The sequence below is a fragment of the Rhynchophorus ferrugineus genome, unplaced genomic scaffold, assembly GCF_030347505.1.
Source record: "Rhynchophorus ferrugineus isolate W39M unplaced genomic scaffold, kcgeb_rfMv2 rfM3, whole genome shotgun sequence".
Lineage (NCBI taxonomy): Eukaryota > Metazoa > Arthropoda > Insecta > Coleoptera > Curculionidae > Rhynchophorus > Rhynchophorus ferrugineus.
Window position 1 is genome coordinate 55740253 of NW_027472582.1, and position 21569 is coordinate 55761821.

The following is a 21569-nucleotide window of genomic DNA, read 5'->3' on the forward strand; positions in this document are numbered from 1 at the left end:
ATAATATTTTTCTTGAAATCAATTATCATTTAATTTTATTTCGTTGGTTATTTGAGACAAAGAACTATTACTAGATAATAATGGCAATATATTTGGGAATTATCTTCTAGCCATCCTCCTTCACGACAAAGGATGTACAAGACATAATCGTGATTTTTTATGACTAACCAAAACGGTCTCGAAAAATAATATATTTAATAAGCAAGCCCATTTACTATAGGAGATGACATTTTTTGTAAATGTAAATTATATAGACAAGGTCTTCAGAAAAAAAAAATGAAAAGATTTAAGTTCATGGAAACAAAATTTGATGCGGTATTTCCTTTTAAGAATGAGCATCGATGCAAATTATCCCTGGGCAGAACCGACAAAACTGATTCATCGACGACCATTTTAGTCACTAGTTAATTTTATAACTTTCAAGAAAATATTAAATTATTCATGGATAATTTCCGAATTCTTGTTCTAAACTAATCTTCTTGTGAAATTTTAGTTGTGGTACATCGATGCACTTGTTTCTTGAAAGATGACGACGTGACTTGTGTCAGCGTTACGATTATTTCAAAAGAGTTCATTCTTGTTATATGGCTTTAATTTTAAACAAGTTTTAATTGTAGTTTCGTTGTTCAATTATAGAAAATACGCTAATATATAAATAATAAACTTTAAGTAACGTTTCGCTATGCATAAAATATAATTCTTGTTTCAATTAAAACATATTTCACTGTTGTTTAACATGTTAACTGTTGCTACCTTTTGAAACTAACTCGTAGTAGTTCGACCAGCCAAGTTTTATATTCACTGGAACTTTTCTTGCGTATTTATTAATTTTTTTTTAAAAGTATATCAAATGATTAAACACTTATTGACAAAAATTGATATTTATTTTTAAAGTTAATTTAAATGTTATTTATTATATTAAATTTTATTAATTTATTAATTCCTATATCACTTTTATCAAATAATAATAATCATATATAGTATATTCAAAGTTATTTTGTATATACGACATCTAAATTTGTGACGTCAAAACGTCGCAATGTTGCCGCATTAACTCTGAGTTTTAGTTCAGTTTGGTTTTGACATACAGCAAAATTCTAATCTAAATAAAATAATTGAATTGGATAATGATATGAAATATAATTTTTTTTAACATCATAGTACATCTAAAGATTATAGTTAACGATACAGCCACAATGGTTTATTGGTTAGAGTTATAACATCTTATCACTATTGTTTTCAAGAATTTTCCATAGGTCTGATAATTGGACGATTTGGACAGGTTCATTCGTTTACGCGTTCGAACTAATCAGATAGTATTGTGTCTTTTTTAACTACAATAAAATGAGAATGAGAACATTGATCGATTCTGAAATGAATTTACAAATTGCTGCAGGACTACATTACATCCTGATGGCGTATGTACAAAATAACTTGAATAGACTATACATGGAGAAATCGAGTATCGAAAGTTTGCAATATTTTAAGGAAATACAAAATATTTGTTATTTATTATTAATATTTATTATTTATGTATTAAAAGTAATTAATTTGATTGTGAACTAGGGCATAGAATTGTAGAGAGGAGGCAGAAGAATTTGAATAGTTTATTGGCGGCAAATGTGTAAATCTGCCACTGACTTGATAAATATGATATTTAACAAAATATGACACATTTTCATACATACATTTCAATTAACTTATCTATATACTCCCTTTTTAGCGTAAAGTAACATATTTATTCCAGCATTTTTCTAACTTGTCGATGTTTTTTTCCTAGAATGATTGGTTTTTATGTTGTTGAAGTGTCATATTGATTAATATATTGATTCGTGTCTGCTATTTCATTTCAATTTCAATTTACGGTCATTAAAAATCATTTTGTGTATTTCTTTAATGTTTTTGTAGGTAACAACCTGTTTTGGGCGTCCACTGCGTTCGCCGTCTTTGGTGCTCATTTCACCACATCTAAACTTAGCATACCAATCCTTGATGGTTCATTTTCCTGGGGAAGTGTCCGGAAACTCGGCACCAAACCAAGTTTTTGCTTGAACTGTATTTTTTCCTTCCAAAAAGCAATATTTTATTAATACGCGAAATTCCTTTTTGTTCATTTTTTTCACAATAACAAAAGTTGTTTCACTTAAAATGTTATATTTCACAAAATAATCATTCGACAGCTCTCAAATTTGCACAGGCATCTTTTGAGGGTTAGGGCTAATTAAAATACATATGGATTTAATTCTAGTAGCGCCACCTATGTGTCAGGCTAGGGACTTTTCAATTGAACTGTTATATTATTTTTTGCCAAAATCTTGGGTATATATTGAATAAGTAATCTGAGGTATTCAATGCAAACGTTTTTTTAGATGTTCTAAATTAGTGTATATTATGATATGATTCGGAATCATATATTAACTGAATCTGGAATTTAGATTCAAAGGTTTGCAAAAAATTTTCAGAACTTAGAATTAGAACTTAAAAAAATGTAACAGCATAATTTGAATCAATCCATACAAGTAGCATGAATTTAGTTGATTTATTTACTATATATATATTTATTTATTCTTCCCTAACTTAATTTATATATAAATTTACTTCAACGTTTGCGTTTATTTGTACGTTTACGTTTAATTTAAAAGAAATACATAAAATTAAGAATTCTAACTGCTAAAAGAAAAGGAAATAAATACTTTGTATAATATTTATTTAGCAATATCACATTTGACGTACGCATTATTTTATACAACTATATTGAAAAAAACAGCCATTTTATTTAGATTGAGGTTGAGGGTGAGCAGCGATCCATTCAAGAGCTCTCAAAATAGCTTGTGGAATTGGTGGTGGTACTGGGATGTCAGCGCTCTGGGGCTGGTATCCGTTTTCGTCAGCTACGTAGGTCAATTGATGTTGACCACCTTCTGGGTCGGTCCAGGAAGCAGATCCTTGAACGGCTTCACCTGCTTCTTTACCAATTTGCTTCAGCTGTCCGGACTGTTGCTGGGCTGATCCATCACCAGATTGATAGCTCCATTCGAATGATCCATCGGGTCTTACGTCACCAGTTTGTGAAACAATTGGTACGGGCTGTAAAGCAGCGCCGTAAACGGCCGCGACGAGAGCACAAGCTAAAACGGTTTTGAACATTTTGATTGTAGCTATATCGTTTAGAAACACTTAGATAACTAACGATATTATTTTGGTTGGAATCTTTTATAGGCCCATAAAAGGATAAAATTCAGCCGAATTTCTTAAGAGAAAACGTCACTTGTTGCATCAGGTAAAATTTAAAATTAAAATTTCGTGGAATTTGATGATTTTTTATGCAAAAATTGTCAGCATCTAAGCGATTAGATAAAAATTATAATATGTTTAAGAAAATTAATTCCGACCATTTCTCAACCAAATTTTAACGACCTCAAAACGCAAAACGCGTGGGTGATTCATGTATTTTGTGAGAAATTTTGCGTTGCTGCACAAATGCCATCGGAGAATAGCAGAATGGATGTTAAAGTTCAATTAATATTTCTTAATAATTATCTGCCGAATATTTTAGTATTTTCACGATTTGGACAAAAGAACAATGAAAAATAATTTTGAAATTTTAAATTTACTTTCACTTTTTTATCATTGTAAAAACTAGGAAACACATTAAACTCATTAAACTATTAAAAACTATTAGTCGAATACTATGGACTTAAATTAAAGCAAAACTAATTCTATTACATAAAAAAATTTACGTTTACATCCCAATAAGTCTGTATGTGTTGTTAGATTTACTTTAAGTATACTTTAATTAAAATAAAATTAAAAATTAACATTGGCTTCAATTTGGCAGCCAAAAGTTCTTAATTTCATTATATAAAAATTAGTTTAGAGAATGTTATGGCCAATTTACGTAGAAAATAAAGATATTTTAACCAAATTATTGGATAAAAATCAACGAATAAAAATAGTGATTTTAATAAGAACATACATATATAATATATTGTACACTCAGGAGAAATATTAAAAGATGTTTAGTGACAGGTACGAATATTGCTTCAGAGCTAAAATGAAAGTAATTGGTCACATGAATATTAAATTATAATTAATAATATTACTGGTATTAATGTATTATTATCTGTTAAATGCTAAACTTTAAATACTTAATATCATTGTGGCGAATAAAGGAACAAATACAGTTGAACTAGCTCTTTTAATATGATATGATATGATTGACTCTTGATTAAAGGAAAATGTTTAAAATAAAGTTTTTTTGAATACTTATTTTGACAATTCTTGTATTGTTGTATGAGACTTAGACTCCGCTAAGCTTTCAATATACTAAATATTTGAATTTGAATATGTATCTCTCTCAAAACATATTCTTATTCCTTTATAATTTTTTTATCTGTTGAATTCATTTAAAATGTTGCATATAATTGATTGTATAAATTGATAATATAACTCCCGAAATAAAAAAATATTAGTGGGGTAACAAATGCTAACCATATCCATTATATTTTATATTAGCTGCAAGGAATCTATTTCACACCACAAACCACAAACAGAAATTCACCTCAACAAAATTCATTTTTGATTGCAAATATGGCGTTTGAAGGCGAATGGGACAAAATATACTTAAGTGACCTACACTTTACCTAGAAAGATTGGCCCTCCACTGAATTTTAATATAATCATCAACTCTGACAAGTACATAATATTATATATTTGAGAATACATTTGAATCGACGTTTAACTTGGAAAAATATATATTAATAAAACGTAAATAAATTGGATTTAAGCCCAGTTGAACCAGCTAGCTTATAGGTAAATATAAATTATCCTTAGATAACAAAGTATTGTTGTATATGTCAATTCCTAGGTCTATTTGGACGTACTACTAGAATATTCAATAGAGGCTCTCAGTGTTCCAAATATTTCAATTTATACCAACATATCCAATATCAGTATATATCCCCGTAGAAGTCATAATGAGTGTGATATAAAGTGGCTGTGTAATTAAAGCAGATGTCACCCAATGTTCCTCACTAGCCCTAGCGATTGTTAAAAAAGAACATAGAAATGTGTGGATGAACCGAATGACTTTCTTTGTCAGTGCATGCTCTGAAAACTTCGCTAAAGAAACTACAGAATCAATTAAACGTATAAATATCAACCCACAGGAAACCCAGGCCGTTGTCACAGAAAAAGCCCCACAGACATTCGCGTTCACCAACTGAGAGTCTATGATAAGAAAACAAGGCCTACACCAAAAGGCCGTGGGTCGCCATCGTTCTTTACTTTCTCACCTATAATAAAAAAAATTGATCCTGATACATCAGTCTGAACTAGATGGACAAATTTCAAGTAGCGTCCAACAAACAAACTTCTATGGCAATATTCGAGCGTTTAGAAATACGTCAGATCTCCTTTCAAAAATCATTATCGAAAATTCCTACATGAAATACTTGTTAGAGGCTTTGCTACCCATTTGAGACCACTGCCACACCCTACAAGCGATAAAAAAGTGACAGTGTAAAGTACAGTGAAAGAGTATCAATGATAAATATTATATCATTATATGATTTAAATCACATAACATACTTAATATAGTAATTTCATAAAGTATTTTCGAAGTATCTGTCAGCTATTCTGAGTTCTATTTTAATTTTTAATATGTTTTACGAAAATAATAATATGATTGTTCCTAGATATTCAGTTTCAAAAGCTTTACTGTTCAAAATGCCGCTAATTACAATTAAGCCATATAGCCCTTGTATGTAGGCATTGTATTTTTTAAACATTGCCATATAATTTAGCTAATTTAAAACACATCCTCTTGATTCAAAACGTATACTTATTATAGTTTTTTTAATTTGTTAGAAACAGGAAAACACAACTCAAGGTTTATACCGTATTTTTTTGGAACGTTTGCTAACTTTACTAAAATGAGTATAATAAAATGTCCTGTAAATAAATATTTTTAACTTGCTTTGTAGTTTAAATGGCATCATTTACAATTAATTATTTTACTCTTGGGCATCATTATATTAAATTTTTATGCTAAGTAGAACTAGGCAGACATACGTTTTATGAAAATGCGGATATCAGTAATACGGAGCATACATAATGTACCTCTTTGTTTAGTGAGACGTTTTTTAAATTATGAATAGTAATGTTGAGAATATTATAATTTTATGCCGTGTTCGGCTACATAAATATGAATTATGTTATAATTTCTGCTAAAAGGCCATGAAAAGTATACGTATATTCATTTTATTTATATTATTATGCTTTAACGGAGATATTTAGAGCTTTTCTATTAATTGTCTTCTCTTTTGACTAGGGATATGGTCATAACATGTTCAAGTAATGATCCTTAGATGTTTGGTTCGTGGCTTCTTTCGATTCCACAATTCCTAAAGAGCATCAACATCTACAGATGATTTTCGCGTTCTGTTTAGAATATACACCGCGGTGTTAACTAACTAACGCCCATAATTCTGCTGGATTTAATTTCATGAAAACTATATTAACATACACTTTATTTATATTATCATGTTTTAACGGATATGGGCTTGTTTTCAAATATTGTAATATTTACATAAAATATTAATGTATCGAACCATGTATACGTTTTTCTAAACGGGACTTCTATCTCATATGAATTATAATAGATATATATTAAAGACTAGTTTAATTTATAGCCTACTGATCCAGTGATAAGAAGGAAAAAACTCTTGAATATAATTATTCTCGGCCGGAAAAAATGGATTAGAGGGACAATAAGATACTTGAAGTACTAAAATCAAATGAAACTATAAGTAGGAATCATTGCTGATTACATTGTATGTAATAAAAGCATCTATTTAAGAAAAAAAATTGATATATTTTTACCTTCTAAATGTTGCTTTGTTTGATAACCACTTGTACCAATAAATATTATGTGACAACCTTATAAGAATGGAAAAAATGGTTGAATCATGTATTGTATCCGAACATTATAAGTCCCCACTGATGAACAGTATTTTTAATAACAACTATTTTCAATTCCATTTTAAGTGGATCCTTTTCAATAAACCTACAAGTTATACGAATTAATTCAAACACTTAATTGAATAGTTCTAACATTGTAAGAACATTTTTTTAGGTGAAGGCATTGGAATACTTTTATGTTAAGCATATTTAAATACAAAAAGATTCCTTTTTCTTTTTTTTTGCAAATTACTCAATATTGTATTTTTCTGTCCTTTCTACTACTTATTATTTTGCTAGAAAATTACCTACCAAATACCAAATACCTGTTTAGTACTTACTTAGTACTTATTAATATACATTAGGGTTAGTTATTGGATTTGATCATATCTTGAAATTATATTATTTAACTTCCTGATATTGCATAATTTGGTTGTAAAATTAATCCGTAACATGTATATTTATAGTTTGAAATTCAATTTATTTCATACGTGATATAATAACACATGTTGGTGATTTGAATTTAAAACAGTACATCGAAAAATGTATTAAAATATTTTGTTAACTTAAAAACATTCTAAGAGCTATAAAAAAGCAGTGTTATAAAATATATTATATACAGGCTCGAAATGGTATTTGACATTTTTTATTTTTATTATTTGATTTGATGTAATATGAAGCCCATCAAATAATTTTAGAAAAGTTATGACAGGAAAAGTTATAGTGATTTCGCTATTGACAAATCTCCAAAATCCAGCCTAAAAGCAATGAGAAAGATTCACGAAGACAAATTGATTTAAGATACCATTTCGAGTCAATGCCACATAGTGGTTTCATTGCTTCTCACGTAAACAAAGAAATATTTGTTGTGGCTTTTTGTGACTGTCAATGAAGGGTGCATAATATTCCAAATATAAGGTCATAGGTATTCCTGGAGAGCGCTCGACATTGACATTAATATATCGGAATATTTATGGTCATAAAATATTAGTGTACATATGGTGGGCTTAGCTGGGTGTTGTGTATTACAAGCTGTTGTAATACTGAATGAAGCTGTTACAGCAGATGTTTACCGATACCAATTGAATAAATTGAATTACATATTCTTGTATGCAAATTTGCATGACAACACTCGGCTACACGTTGCAAGGCCTGTGAGGGATGCACTGTTGTAGCTCGAATAGGAGGTTAGGCCACACACGTGCTCGTCAGATATAGTGCCTTCTGATTATCACTTGTTTAGATCCGTGCTTGGCTTGGCGGGCATACAGTTACGAAATGTTACATGAGCGCGAAAATAGATCGAATATAGGATCGCTGTCAAACCAACATCGGTTCTATCGACATTCTTGGAAAATGCTGGAACATATTGATTTATTATTTATTATACATATTGATTATTATTATATGAAGTCGATTACAAAATAAAAACTAGAAAAATGTTAGGGACAAAGGAAAAACTAAGAAAAATAATAGAATGTGAACTGAATTAGTGAACCAAGAAAGAACAGAAAGAAAAAACTCTTTATATAATTGATTGAAAATGCCATTACAATAAATTTTTTTTTGCTTATCAGGAAATAAAAATTGTTTGCTATCTCCATACTATGCTAATCCAAAAAATTTTGGTCATATTTATTACTCATGTGAATGAGTATATATATATCACCAAGCGTTAAATATTTAGAAATATTTTGCAATCTTTGGAAATCACCATAAATGAAAGCTTGCATTATTTTACACTAAATTTGTAAAAATATAACATAGGAAAAAATTAATAAAAATATAAAAATAGTTCCAAATGGTATTTGAAAGAACTAAGTCAATCACTATGTTTCTTCCGATTTTAAATTAATAATTTATCATCAAACTCTAGTAAGTACTTAACTAATGTAACTAATGCTATGAAAATTAATCGCCGAAATTAAATTTATTTATTTATTTAAATTATCGTTTAAATATTCCGACAAGCAATTAACATGAATTTCACATAGTTCATCGAGAAAAACATATAATTTTTGAAAATAATAAATTTGAGGTCTAGAGATTTATATTTATATGTTATATTATAGCAATTTAAAATTTTATCAGTGTACAAATTATATTATTTAAATACGGACGCAATAGCCGTATATCTAATTTGTCAACATGATAGGAACATCAATATTCACATTTCTCGGAGGCACTTGTTACCAAATATTTCACCTTTAATATACAATACGTTTTTTCCCCAAGAACTCGAATATTTTTTATCTGATCTTATAAATTGGGTAATAACCGTCTTCCAACTAGGTTAACATGTTTTTTTCCTGTAAATTTTGAATACTTCTTTTTTAAATTATCTCATGTGGGAGTGGCAGTCGTGTGCAGGTCTATATAAGTGACTAATTTCTTTTCGGACCTCAGTATCATCCAGGTCGTGAAATTCGCAATCAAAACAGAAACAATGTTGAAGTTCTTCATTTTGTCGTGTTTGGCTGTGGCCGTCTGTAATGCCGTCGAACCCGTTCCGATTCTTTCACAGGACTCTGAAGTGAATCCAGATGGTAGTTATCGTTGGAGTTACCAGAGTGGTGATGGCAGTGGCCAACAACAAACGGGACAGTTGAAACAAATACCCGGTTCTGAACCAGCAGTGGCCGTGCAAGGTTCCGCTACGTGGTACGATCCAGAAGGAAATGCCCATCAGTTGACATACACAGCTGATGAGAATGGATACCTACCACAAAGCGCAGATATTCCTCCAATACCTTTGGCAATTCTTCGGGCTTTGGAATGGAATGCCGCTCACCCAGAAGAAGAATCTTTGCAGTAGATGTTGCACCAAAGAATGGAATTAATTTAACCCCTTTTCATTTTCTGATAGATTATTTTTATACCAAATAAAACAAAAAACAAGTACATATTAGTTTTATTATCGCAGTAGTACGATTATTAAGTTATATAATTCTTAATAGTAATTATGTTTGCAATTACATTTTATGTATTTACTTATTTTACTAAAAGTATTTAAACTTTTTTGGTAGAATAGTTGTGAACGGCATGGATGCTTTTGAATTTATGTTTGTGATGATCTATATAATAAAGCGACTAAGCGTAATGATGAATGACGAGGTTCAAAACTCACATAGGTAAAGAGGATACTTTAAAATATTTAAAAAACCGTTTAAAATAACTAATAATAAAAGTTGCAGTGAATGCGAATTTGAAATATAAATATTGGTTATTGTTTTACAACATAATCACCCAATTTTAAACAAATTATGTTAATATATCATTTTAAATAGCTATTGCTACACATACATTGCCTTGATGGAGAATGTTTTTTATATTTCAGTACTTTGCATTCTTAGCTTTTCTCTTCAATAAAATGATCTCGGCTTTACCTGATATTACCTCTAGGAAAATTACCTATGTGGAATATTTTTTGGCTTATGGTTTGTTTTTTCCAGCAGTAGTTTTATTTCTCGTTCAGGATTTTCATTTCAGCATTTTTGATATAAATAATTATGGCTAACATGAAATTGTTTTAGTGATTCATATCTACTTTTTAAATGTCTGAAATTTGTATGGCTAACGGCACGAGAGTTTGTCAGCATCTTGGTGCATTGTTATAGTTACTGTCTTGACTTTTGGAAATTAACAGCACCATCCTTTTTATAGAATAAACGCCTCTAAATACAAGGTTTTAAAAATTGGTTTCTTAATTTTACATTATTTTTAAGAGAATTATTTGGAATTGAATAGTAAGATATTTTTATGCTGTAACGAATGTTTTTTTTCTTAGTGATTTCGTTAAATTATGAGATATTTTCTTTATATTTATAGTTTTTTTTTATAATATTGTAGCTTAGTTTATGAACGTATAAAGACATCAGACTTTTTCCCAAATAGTACATTTGGAAACATAATGTTAGCTTGCTGATTATTTTTGTTAGAATGAATTGTTTAATTCTCAAACTTTTGTGATTGATATGTATAATTTAACGTAACCATTAATCTTTTCTTGTCCAAGTTTACGATTAGTATTGTTATTCTTAAAATTATATTACATATTTATGTTGTTTTCTCTCAAATGTAATTCGGAATACTGTTCTTATTTTTTTCTCAAGTTTTCTAAACTTATTTTAATATTGATGTTTATTTTAATAAAGCGAAAGTAGAAGAAAATATTTGTTTGAGTTTGATATCAAATGTCCAGAACTAGGATGACTAGGCTATAAATTTGAACTTTATAAGGTCTTTCAAATATCTTTATTACCAAGTAATTTCTAAAGACAAACTATTTATATTACCTTCTTTTTTAGCTATTTTATTGGATAAAATATTATAATGTATTAATAAGCTTGTAGGCATGAAATATGACGTCAATTCAACAAACTGCAGACATTTTACCAAATGTCAGATTCGGAAAGATAAATTAGTTAGTAATTATGCAAAAAATATATTTTTTAATGAGGTCAATACATACTTGACTTTTATATTAGATACTTGAATGATACTTGAATATATATTATATCGAATCGAAATAAATTATTCTGATCTAGATAAGATAACAATTATTTTAATTTTTAAAGATGAATCTTGTCAACTTGCTGTCTTTTATGTAACATAATGTTTTACTAAATGAGGTTGGTTCATTTTATACATTAATTTATAACAGAAAGGAACTGATTTAAGTCAATAAGCCGAAAAAAAGACAATAAATTTTTTTCATTTAGAAAATACTTTGTTCACAATTTATTTAGTCGCCGGCTTGGTTGGCGCATTGGCAAAAGGTGACAGGACGGTCCACTCACTGTTCAGATAGTCCCGGGTTCGAATCCTGTTGGGGCATGGTCGTAAATTTATGTTTGTGATTGTTTAATATTTATGATTGTCTTTAGACCAGAGTGGAAAATCCGACAAGAAAAATGATCCCAGTCACGCCAGTAACCAGGCTGCTTAAGACCGGCTGTCTTCTCAGATGATTTCTAAGTTGGTCACTCGCCAGACAGTAGGCTTAATGCCGTGATTCGGAGCCCACGTTAAACAGTGGGTTTAGTCCAGATAAACCCTCACTAGTAAAAAGGAGACATTAGAATATAAAAAAAAATCTTTTAGTCATATTACCCATTTTATCTGATATACAGGTTATGATCAACAAATATGGGTCTATAGGCTTGATGTAAGTGAAGATAATTTATTGAAGATTTTGAAGGAAAACAGATTATAGAATGTAACTGTTAATTTAGCGAGTATACTTAGTATTTATAATTTTATTTGCTAATTTTATTTGTTTAACTTATATTATTAAAAAATAGGAAGATATAAAATTATATTATGGTTCATTATGAACATCTTCCTTCGGATAAAACTGGACATGCAAGATTATGAGTGTTACACATTGGTTGGCTGAAGTTGTTTTTCTTAATAGAACTGAAATTATAAATTAATTAGTTGTTAATATTTACAAAAATTATAGCAGTGTAGTAAATTAACACTAATAAACTATTTTTTGTTAGCTTTATTTGCTACGATTTTGAAATTACACAATACCTATTCTAAAATAGACACTTTGAGCTTATATTAATATGTCATTGTATACTGAGTTTTACAAATAACTTGTAAATTATCGACAGTTTATACTTTTAGGTCCTAATGTAAATTGTCGTTACTAATGAACCACTGAGCGTCAATAATACTTCGCAGTACCTTGTGTTGAAATATTGGTGTAATATTTCCTTGGCCCGTACAATATCACAGTTAAACACCATAACTTCTTACTGGTTTCAAAACTTGTTGGTAAAGTAAAAGCTATATACTGACTTATAGCCCTGAATATATACCCAGTAGCCAGTACACTTTGCGTGTACTTGAACTTGAGTTATGATTTATTTTGGTTTATTTTAATACGGTACTTTTCTCTTCAGCATCATATTTTTGCAATAACTGTTTATACATTTCGATTTATTCAGTAATTTTATCTTCATTGGCTAGGACTGCAGTATTATCTGCAAATGAAGTAACAATATTTAGTGCAGATAAAGGACAACAATGTTTCTTAGCGACTTCTTAATACTTATCACTTTGTAACGGCAATTTAATTGCCTAATTCGAATCCATGACATTTCTAGCTGTTTCCTATACCAAGAATAAACACAAAATACTTTGAAACACATGAATAGTTTTGAGTTGTTTGTTGGAACTAAAATCGAATCAAATCGAATCCATCCAAAGGGAATTACTTTGAAAGAGGCAAATCAAATTTGGAAAGAGAAATAACCAGTTTGAAAATGTTGCTATGTCTTATCACAGTAATATATGTTTACCTTGTAATTCATCACTAATAATTATTAACGTTAATACTACGTTTAAAGACCTATCTAATTTATACAATCTGTCTATATACATCTGTATATTGTCATAATATTTATTCTATAATATAACATTTTTATTGTTTTTAAGTCAAGTTAACATTTTAGGAAAATATTTTGGTATCACATTTAGCTGGTTCTTTCTTCCTCTGGATGGGCAGCATTCCACTCTAATACTCGTAAAATTGCTAATGGTATTGGAGGAATATCCGCACTGTATGGATAATATCCGTTCTCATCTGCTATGTACGACAACTGATGTAGTTTACCTTCCGGATCATACCAAGAGACAGATCCTTGAACGTCTACTATTGGTTGTGAACCCGGTATCTCTTTTACTTTTCCAATTTGTTGTTGAGCGCTACCGTCACCACTCAAGTAGCTCCATTGATAACTACCATCCTCATTTAATTCAGATTCCTGGGTTAAAATTGGAGTCGATTGGCTAGCACTACAAACAACCATAATACCAGATAATATTACAAGATATTGTTTCATGATACTTTGATTTGACATACTGACCTTGTTCTATTGAAAAAAAATCAACATAAAAATCTTTTTCAATGCTAGGATGATATAAATTAGAATATTGATTTATTCATACATATTCAGACCATTTTATGTAAACATAAAAAAGTATTAAATTGGCCGAAGAAAAATGTTTGATGCTATTTTGAGATAATAATTTTAGAGTTCTAAAGCAAACTAATTATAATTACATATTATAATAGAAATTATAATATTATTCAGAGATTTTTTAATTTCCTGGGTATTGACATTGGTATAAGTAAGTTAGTTTATTTTAATTAATAATTTTCTTCTTAATTCTTTATTGAAGTTTGTTTCTTGTTACAGATCCTTGGAAGTATGCTTATTCTTTTTATTCCATAACCTTTTTATTCTGTGGTAATTGTAGTGTTAATTTTTTTTAGGTAGTTTATACAGAGCCTGTATACTGATTATGACCAACATCAACGTCATCGTTACCATAGTAATGTCAAACACAATATATTTAATGTCGCTCATATTAAAACTATTTTCAAAGCCGGCTTGGTGGCGCAGTGGTAAAGGCGATGGGACGGTCCTCCTACTGTCGCGATAGCCGCAAATTCGAATCCTGCTGGGACATGGTCGTAAATTTATGTTTGTGATTCTTTGAAATTTGTGAATGTTTTAGGCAAGAGTGTAAAATCCGACAAGGAAAATGATGCCAGTCACGCCAGTAACCAGGCTGGGTAAGACCGGATGTCTTCTGGGATGATTTCTAAAGTTGGTCATTCGCCAGTCGGTAGGCTTAATGTTGAGGATCGTGGTTCGGAGCCCACGTTAAGCTTTAGGCCCAGTGCAGATAAACCCATAGTTGGTAAAAAGGATACTTTAAAATATATATAAAAAAAGTATTTGCATAAGTTATTTTTCTAACTTTATGCTGAAGCCAGAAATCGTATGAGAGCCATATATTACAGTTAATTTTCGGTCTAAATATTTTAATTAAAAAATAGTAATAGAAAGTAAGTAATATCAGTGGAATATAGATTTGGTTTTTTGTAGACTCGTTCTCCCATTGCCACCTATATATTTTTAAATTAAATTTAGAAAACTCCTATCTTTTTTGTCAATTTGTTTGGGGAGCCAGAATTTCTATTATAACATTTTTTTTTAGTTAAGTCTCCCTTTAGCATCTCCCATATATAACAATTGCAATAGGAATGTATTCTCAAATAAACATTTCTAAGTTTGTTATTGTCGTTTTGGTGTCGTCATTTTTCGACTATAAGATAGTACGGTTTTGTTATAAAGGGGAGGGGGACAAACATAAAGTGTATATATAAAATACTATATTAATAAGGAAAAGAAAATTAATAACAGAAACAGGGGGTATTAGAAATATAAATAGTGCATATACAATTTTAAAATGTAATACTAGTACCCACACCGAAGTGGTAATGGTTATTTGGTCAGCGACATTTATCTCACTATGGGGTAGACCTTATGAAGATAATCGATTTCTCGTAAAAATCCGAAGAGTCTGTCTATATTTTTTCTGTTACGGAATTCCTAAAGTTATGCAGATCATACATAGCTTTAATCTGCCTAAGCCTTGGACAGAGGTAAGAGAAAAGTAACAAAACTAACATTAAGCAGGTGGGCTCGAAGTCATCAAGTGACCATGTGAGAAACGTCAGTGACCCAATCTCAGTCCATTCAGAGCTATGATACGAAGGGAAGAAACGCGAAGAGAGGAGAAAAAATCAGTTTTACTTTCAAAGAGTTTGTTATGGTTCCCCTCGTTCTTTGTGAAACAGCAAACGGATGGGTTTTGTAGGTCAGTGTGGATACAAACATTTGTGATGTGGAGGTGAGAGAAGGCTGCCGATTTAGCCGCACTATCCTCGTGCTCGTTTCCCAGTATACCAACGTGAGAAGGGATCTACACTAAAGTTATCTTGTACCTATTCAGATAGAAGGTACGGATGATTAACAGTGAGTCGGTGGCCAGGAGATGGTTGGAATTCTGTACCACGAAACATTCGAGGGCATTTCGGGAATCAGTAGGACTAGTGATTGTTTGTTTGAAAGATGATATTGTAATATAAGATAAAGCTTTGAGTATCGGAAATAGTTCAGCGGTCAATATTGAACTCTGTTCAGGGAACTTGAAACGGAATGCCCGGTTGTTATCACAAATACACTGCCAAGCTCATTACGAGATTTAGAGCTATCAGTATATATGTTCTTGCGGTCATGGTAAGAGTGGAAAAATTCCCAGAACTTGGACCTAATATTGTTACATATAAAGCAAAATAATTTAGGATATCAAATATGTTTGCGCTCGAAATGAAATTTCAAAGTGATATTAAAAGATTAAACATTGATGTAATTAAAATTAAACCAAACTTTAGGTGCAAACATATTTCTGCAAAAGTTACAATTAAAACCAAATGCAAAACTCATCTTACCTGACGTACTGCATAAGGAAATTTTGAGTAATTTTTCGATGTTCGTAATAATATTTCAAAAAATGAAAAAAGTTTATAAGTACAACAAACATGGGTTGTAAAACTCGAATAAAACAATTAGTTATTAAATTAGTGGTATTGGAATCAAGTAAAAGCTGAGCAGAATATAATTGATAGGTTAGTTAATGGATATAACATATTCTACATTAGGCAAATCTATCATAAAATGCAGTGTAAAATGGAGGTATCGGTATTTGGAATTAATTTAATGAGTCACCATATCTAGTAAAAACTAAGGAGAACAAACATAATATATATGAAGAAAAATGAACTATGGGTTAAGAAGTTCCACCAATTACTATCTTTCTGCGACTTTATATATATGGTAGTATAAAGTATATCAAGAAATAATTAACTCACGTAATTGGTAGTTTACCACTAGTTAGGATTTATGATTTCCTAAAGATATGGTGTAGTATTCGGACATAACAGAAGGTGAAGAATTGCGGTTTTTGACATATGTTGCTACAATCAATTAAAAAATGTATCGATTTAACGCGATAATCAACCGTCATTAACGGTTATACGGACTTTAAACGTAGTTGTGTAATTTTTGAAAGATCAGATAAAATTGTCACTCTAGAAAACAAATAAAAACAATTTTTCTGAATCAGTGTTATCTCATAGATCTTGAGTGATAGGTAGGATAGGTTTTTGAATAAGTTCAAAGGGTACTATATATTAGCCTACAATAGAACCAAAAATCATCATTTATAAGAACGTAATTAATATTTCATAACAAATATATTGATATTGAAAATTTTGTTTAAATTTTTTTTTAATTACAGTATTTTGTGGCATTTATAGCAATCGAATCACATTTGATTTTAAAAGGATTTTATTAATTTAATAATTATAATAATTAAATTTATAAAATAACTTTATTTTCCTAATTCATAATATGTACATAGTAAAGTTATATTTTTGGTATCACATTTGTTTAGATTATTCCTCTTCAGGATGAGCCGCGTTCCATTCTAAAACCCGAAGAATTGCTGGTGGAATTGGGAGAACATCCGAACCATATGGTAAATATCCATTTTCGTCGGCAGTGTAGGATATTTGATGTAAATTACCCTGTGGATCATACCATGAGGCCGAACCTTGGACGTCTAATGTCGGTTGTGAACCGGGAATTTGTTTAACATTTCCAGTTTGTTGCTGAGCACTACCATCACCACTTAGATAACTCCACCGATAACTTCCATCTGGATTCACTTCGGATTCCTGAGATAAAATCGGGATAGGTTCACCTGCATTACAAACAGTCACTATTAAACACAAACAAACAAAATACTTAAACATGTTGCTTTGCTGAAATCGAAATGGGAATGATAGTTAAAATTGGAACGAAATCACTCTTATATATGATTTTTAAATAAGGAACACTCCCATGTGGAACAGTTTCATCATAAGTAATTATGCATAATAATAACTGTCATTTTACTGCGTCACAGGCCTTGTCCTCTTACAAGCAATCTATTAAAAATCACTTAAAATATAAGAAAATCTTAGAAAAAAATAATCTTATGCAATGAGCTAACATCTGTCCTTCAGGGAATAAATATTGATATGTTCTTCTAATTTATTGTGTAATCTTGTTTTATTAACAGTTACGAATCAAAAAATTAAAATAATTCAGCGTTATTTCTTAAAAAGGTTAAGAGGCTATAAGGAACTATTTAGCTTTTCAAAATGTTACTAAGGATTGTATTAAATGAAATGCATTTTAAAACTAATTAATTTAGTCTAATAATTGTATGTTCGATTCCATTAAATACCCTTGGAATACATTCAGTCTACTTAAATGTAATAAGAAATATTAGGCTGAAATAATATGTAGGTGATATATGATAATTTTATAACTTTAATTGCAATGATATTCTTCAGTATAATGACAATTATGAGTGATAAACTAAGCGAAATGAATCTTAGGAGGTAGTAAGGAGGAATATTATCTGTATCTCAAAGCACTACTTTACACATGTGTAACTACTTTGTTTATTTGTTCGTAGATGTATTTCACAAATAACTCCATGGATATATTTTGCTTATGAATTATTTGAAAAAATAGATGCTTTATATATTTTCATTATATAAATATATCTTAAAGACCTATTTCGCTACTACTTGAAATATCAAAGCTATTTGAGAAACTGATTTCCAGTTTGGTTTTCGAAATCACCATTCAACAATCGATCAAGTGCACAGAGTAACTGCGGCTATTGAAAGAGCGTTTGAGGAAAAGAAATATTGCCCTGCAATATTTCTGAATGTCTCACAAGCTTTTGATCGGGTTTGGCATTTGGGACTAATCTGTAAGATGAGCAAATTGTTACCGCGTAACTATTGTCAATTGCTGGAGTCATATTTATTCGCAAGAAAATTTAGAGTATCGCATGAAATAGCGTTATCGACATTTAAAAATATCTCGGCTGGAGCTCCACAAGGTAGCGTCTTAGGACCTCTCCTGTATCTGCTCTACACTGCTGACATTCCAACAACAAAAGAAACACTATTGGAACCTTTGCTGACGACACAATTATTATAGCCAAAGATATATCTCTGCCTAGGACAATAGAAAAAGTGTAAGTGGCAGTCAACAAAATCTACAAAAGGGCGAAAAATTGGAACATTTAACTTAATAGCTCCAAATCTGTCTACGTTAACTTTGCATTGGGGCGAAATAATAAAAACTTAATTATATCACTCAATGGATGCCCGATTCCTCAAGCAGAATCAGCTAAATACCTTGGAATCGATCTTGACGGTAGATTAAATTGGAAGCATCACGTTAGACATAAAGCAAAACACATTAGAACCAAAATAAAACAACTATACTTGTTTATCGGAAGATACTCTCAACTTGATCTAAAATCATAGAGGTTGATCTATAATACAATTATAAAGACAATTTGGACCTATGGGGGCGCAAATATGGGGTTGCACTAAAAATTGAAATCAACTAGTCATACAACGCTGTCAAAACAAGGTTCTTCGATTGATTACCAATGCATATCGCTACGTAATCAACGAAGAACTGTACGATGACCTGGAAATCAAATGGATTTGCAAAGTTATTAGTTCGCCTTGAAACACGAAAGAAGATTACTAGATCATACTAACGTGGAAGCAATACAACATACATGCCAGGAGATTGTGTTAACTATATTTATAAGTTAATAATTAATAAATAATTATAATTTTATAATTGAGGAATACATACTGATGTATTTTCTCGCACTCGTCTTGCTTGTTAATTAATCAAAGTACATAGGAAAAGTAGTAATAAATTAATTGTAAATTAAGATTGTACTAAGCGTATATAATAAAGATGTTATATAAAAAAATTATATGAATAATGCAATAATGCAAAATACAATTAAACATAAATACTTATGTGTTATTTAAAGCACCATTCATCATTATCATGGTTTTTTAAAAATATCATTGGTAATATTCGATCTTCAATTGAAATTGAATCTAAAACTGTATGACTTGTAAATTATCTATACACGCACTACTACTTATTCAACAGCAGCAGTGAAAATTGGCAATTGGAAGGAGAATGTCTACTAAACATATCAACTAGATTTTTGATTCTACAATACATTTAGGCTCTGACATATAACAAAATTTTAATATAAATTAAATAATTGAACGAATATTCTATTGTATATAATTTGTTTTAACATTATAGTATGTTTTAACATTATAGTAACATTATAGTTTTAACATTCCATCAAATGCATTTATCATCGAAGAACTTAAAACTACAATTAATTTTACAGCCACAATAATTTATAGGTTAGGGTTATTTTATTATATATACATTGAGATTTTACACTAGTATCGGTAGGGTTCTAGGCGCGTTTTTGTATGTAGTGGTATCCCCCCAAGGCCTAATCCACTTAATTAAGTATATCTGAGTAATGTATTTTACTTTCATTAGAGAGCATATTTTTGTTTTACGCTTAGTTCTTGTTTCTTTCGATATAATGTATCATTGTAACGTCATTATTTAGTTTAGTTTGTCCTGTTACTATCTGTATACATCTTTTTTGATAAAACTACATTTAATCACTGCATTCTCCTTAATGCCTTTGCCATTACGGCAAAACAGTTAGTGTTATTTCTCTATTCATACATGTTAACCAAACGTTCATGTATATTCTGAGCAATAACACACATTCTCATAAATCTGTCACTCTATAATACAATTCCTTACAATTAAAGTATATTAATTGTATACTGACCCTTAGTGGTTTCCTCTTTCATCACCCTGTCTTAGTAATCGTCAGCATTGAATCATAAACCAAGATTTATAAAATTTTATTCAATCACGGTCACTTTCAGAAATACTAGTCAAGTTAATAACCAAGCCGTTTATTTCCAATCTATTAAAAACTTGCTCAAGATTCTACCATTTGTTAATTTCTTCTTCAATGTGTCTGATCACGCTCATACAAATCGAAGGTGTTATTTTCGACAATACCTCTTTCCTCGACCTGAATATTTATTGTGATAATTCTTTGCAATACCCCATGTCAACACAATTGGATTAAAGATGCAGTAATAGGGAGGGAGACATAATACTCTGTGGCCATAACATTCAGTAATCTGATCTGCTATGTACCTTTTCTCAGGCCTAATTCTAAAAAGTAAATTACATAAAATGCAATTAAATATTTCATTTATATTTACCGAGTAATAATTTGAAATAGTTCATTCTTTAATATGACTCTCTCGAAACGTTGTTGTGAACTAACACATCCCACTAGAATATATGTAGAAGCTTACAGTCAGTCAAAAATAGATTGCAGTAGTTCATTTGCTCAGGTGTAAATTATTGGGATTTGAGGTTACCAAAACGGGGGAAACCATCCAATATGGGGTATACCATGCACATTTGGCTAAAAACAGTGTTATTAAAAATATCTTTAAAGGCAATCTGGCGGGCAAAGTATAAGAGATATTCATTTTACCACAACCATAAGCTATCCAGATGGGAGTTAGACTTATAGTAAAATAAGGGTTTTTGTTTTTAAATCCTTTACCTTTCATAACGATTAATATATAAATTATATATCATACGTCTTATATACAAGTATATTACAATTTCTATCAATATACATATTTGGTTAATTTAAAACGATATTGTTTATATTATAATAAATGAACAATTTAGCTGAAATTATATAATCGAAGTGAATTTCATTAAATTAATTACATA

The 21569-nt window shown here is 30.1% G+C and overlaps 4 pseudogenes across 1 annotated transcript; 1 reads left to right on the forward strand and 3 right to left on the reverse strand.

Annotated features, from left to right (window-relative positions):
• Positions 1-2690: 2690 nt before the first annotated feature.
• Positions 2691-3163, reverse strand: LOC143194192 (endocuticle structural glycoprotein SgAbd-3 pseudogene; annotated as a pseudogene).
• Positions 3164-9368: 6205 nt separating this feature from the next.
• On the forward strand, positions 9369-9859 carry LOC143194193 (endocuticle structural glycoprotein SgAbd-1 pseudogene; annotated as a pseudogene). The gene has a single exon (XR_013005211.1). The product of XR_013005211.1 is annotated as an endocuticle structural glycoprotein SgAbd-1 pseudogene (transcript).
• A 3585-nt stretch (positions 9860-13444) lies between these two features.
• LOC143193021 (endocuticle structural glycoprotein SgAbd-1 pseudogene) lies at positions 13445-13793 on the reverse strand (annotated as a pseudogene).
• A 3476-nt stretch (positions 13794-17269) lies between these two features.
• LOC143193685 (endocuticle structural glycoprotein ABD-4 pseudogene) lies at positions 17270-17641 on the reverse strand (annotated as a pseudogene).
• Positions 17642-21569: the final 3928 nt, after the last annotated feature.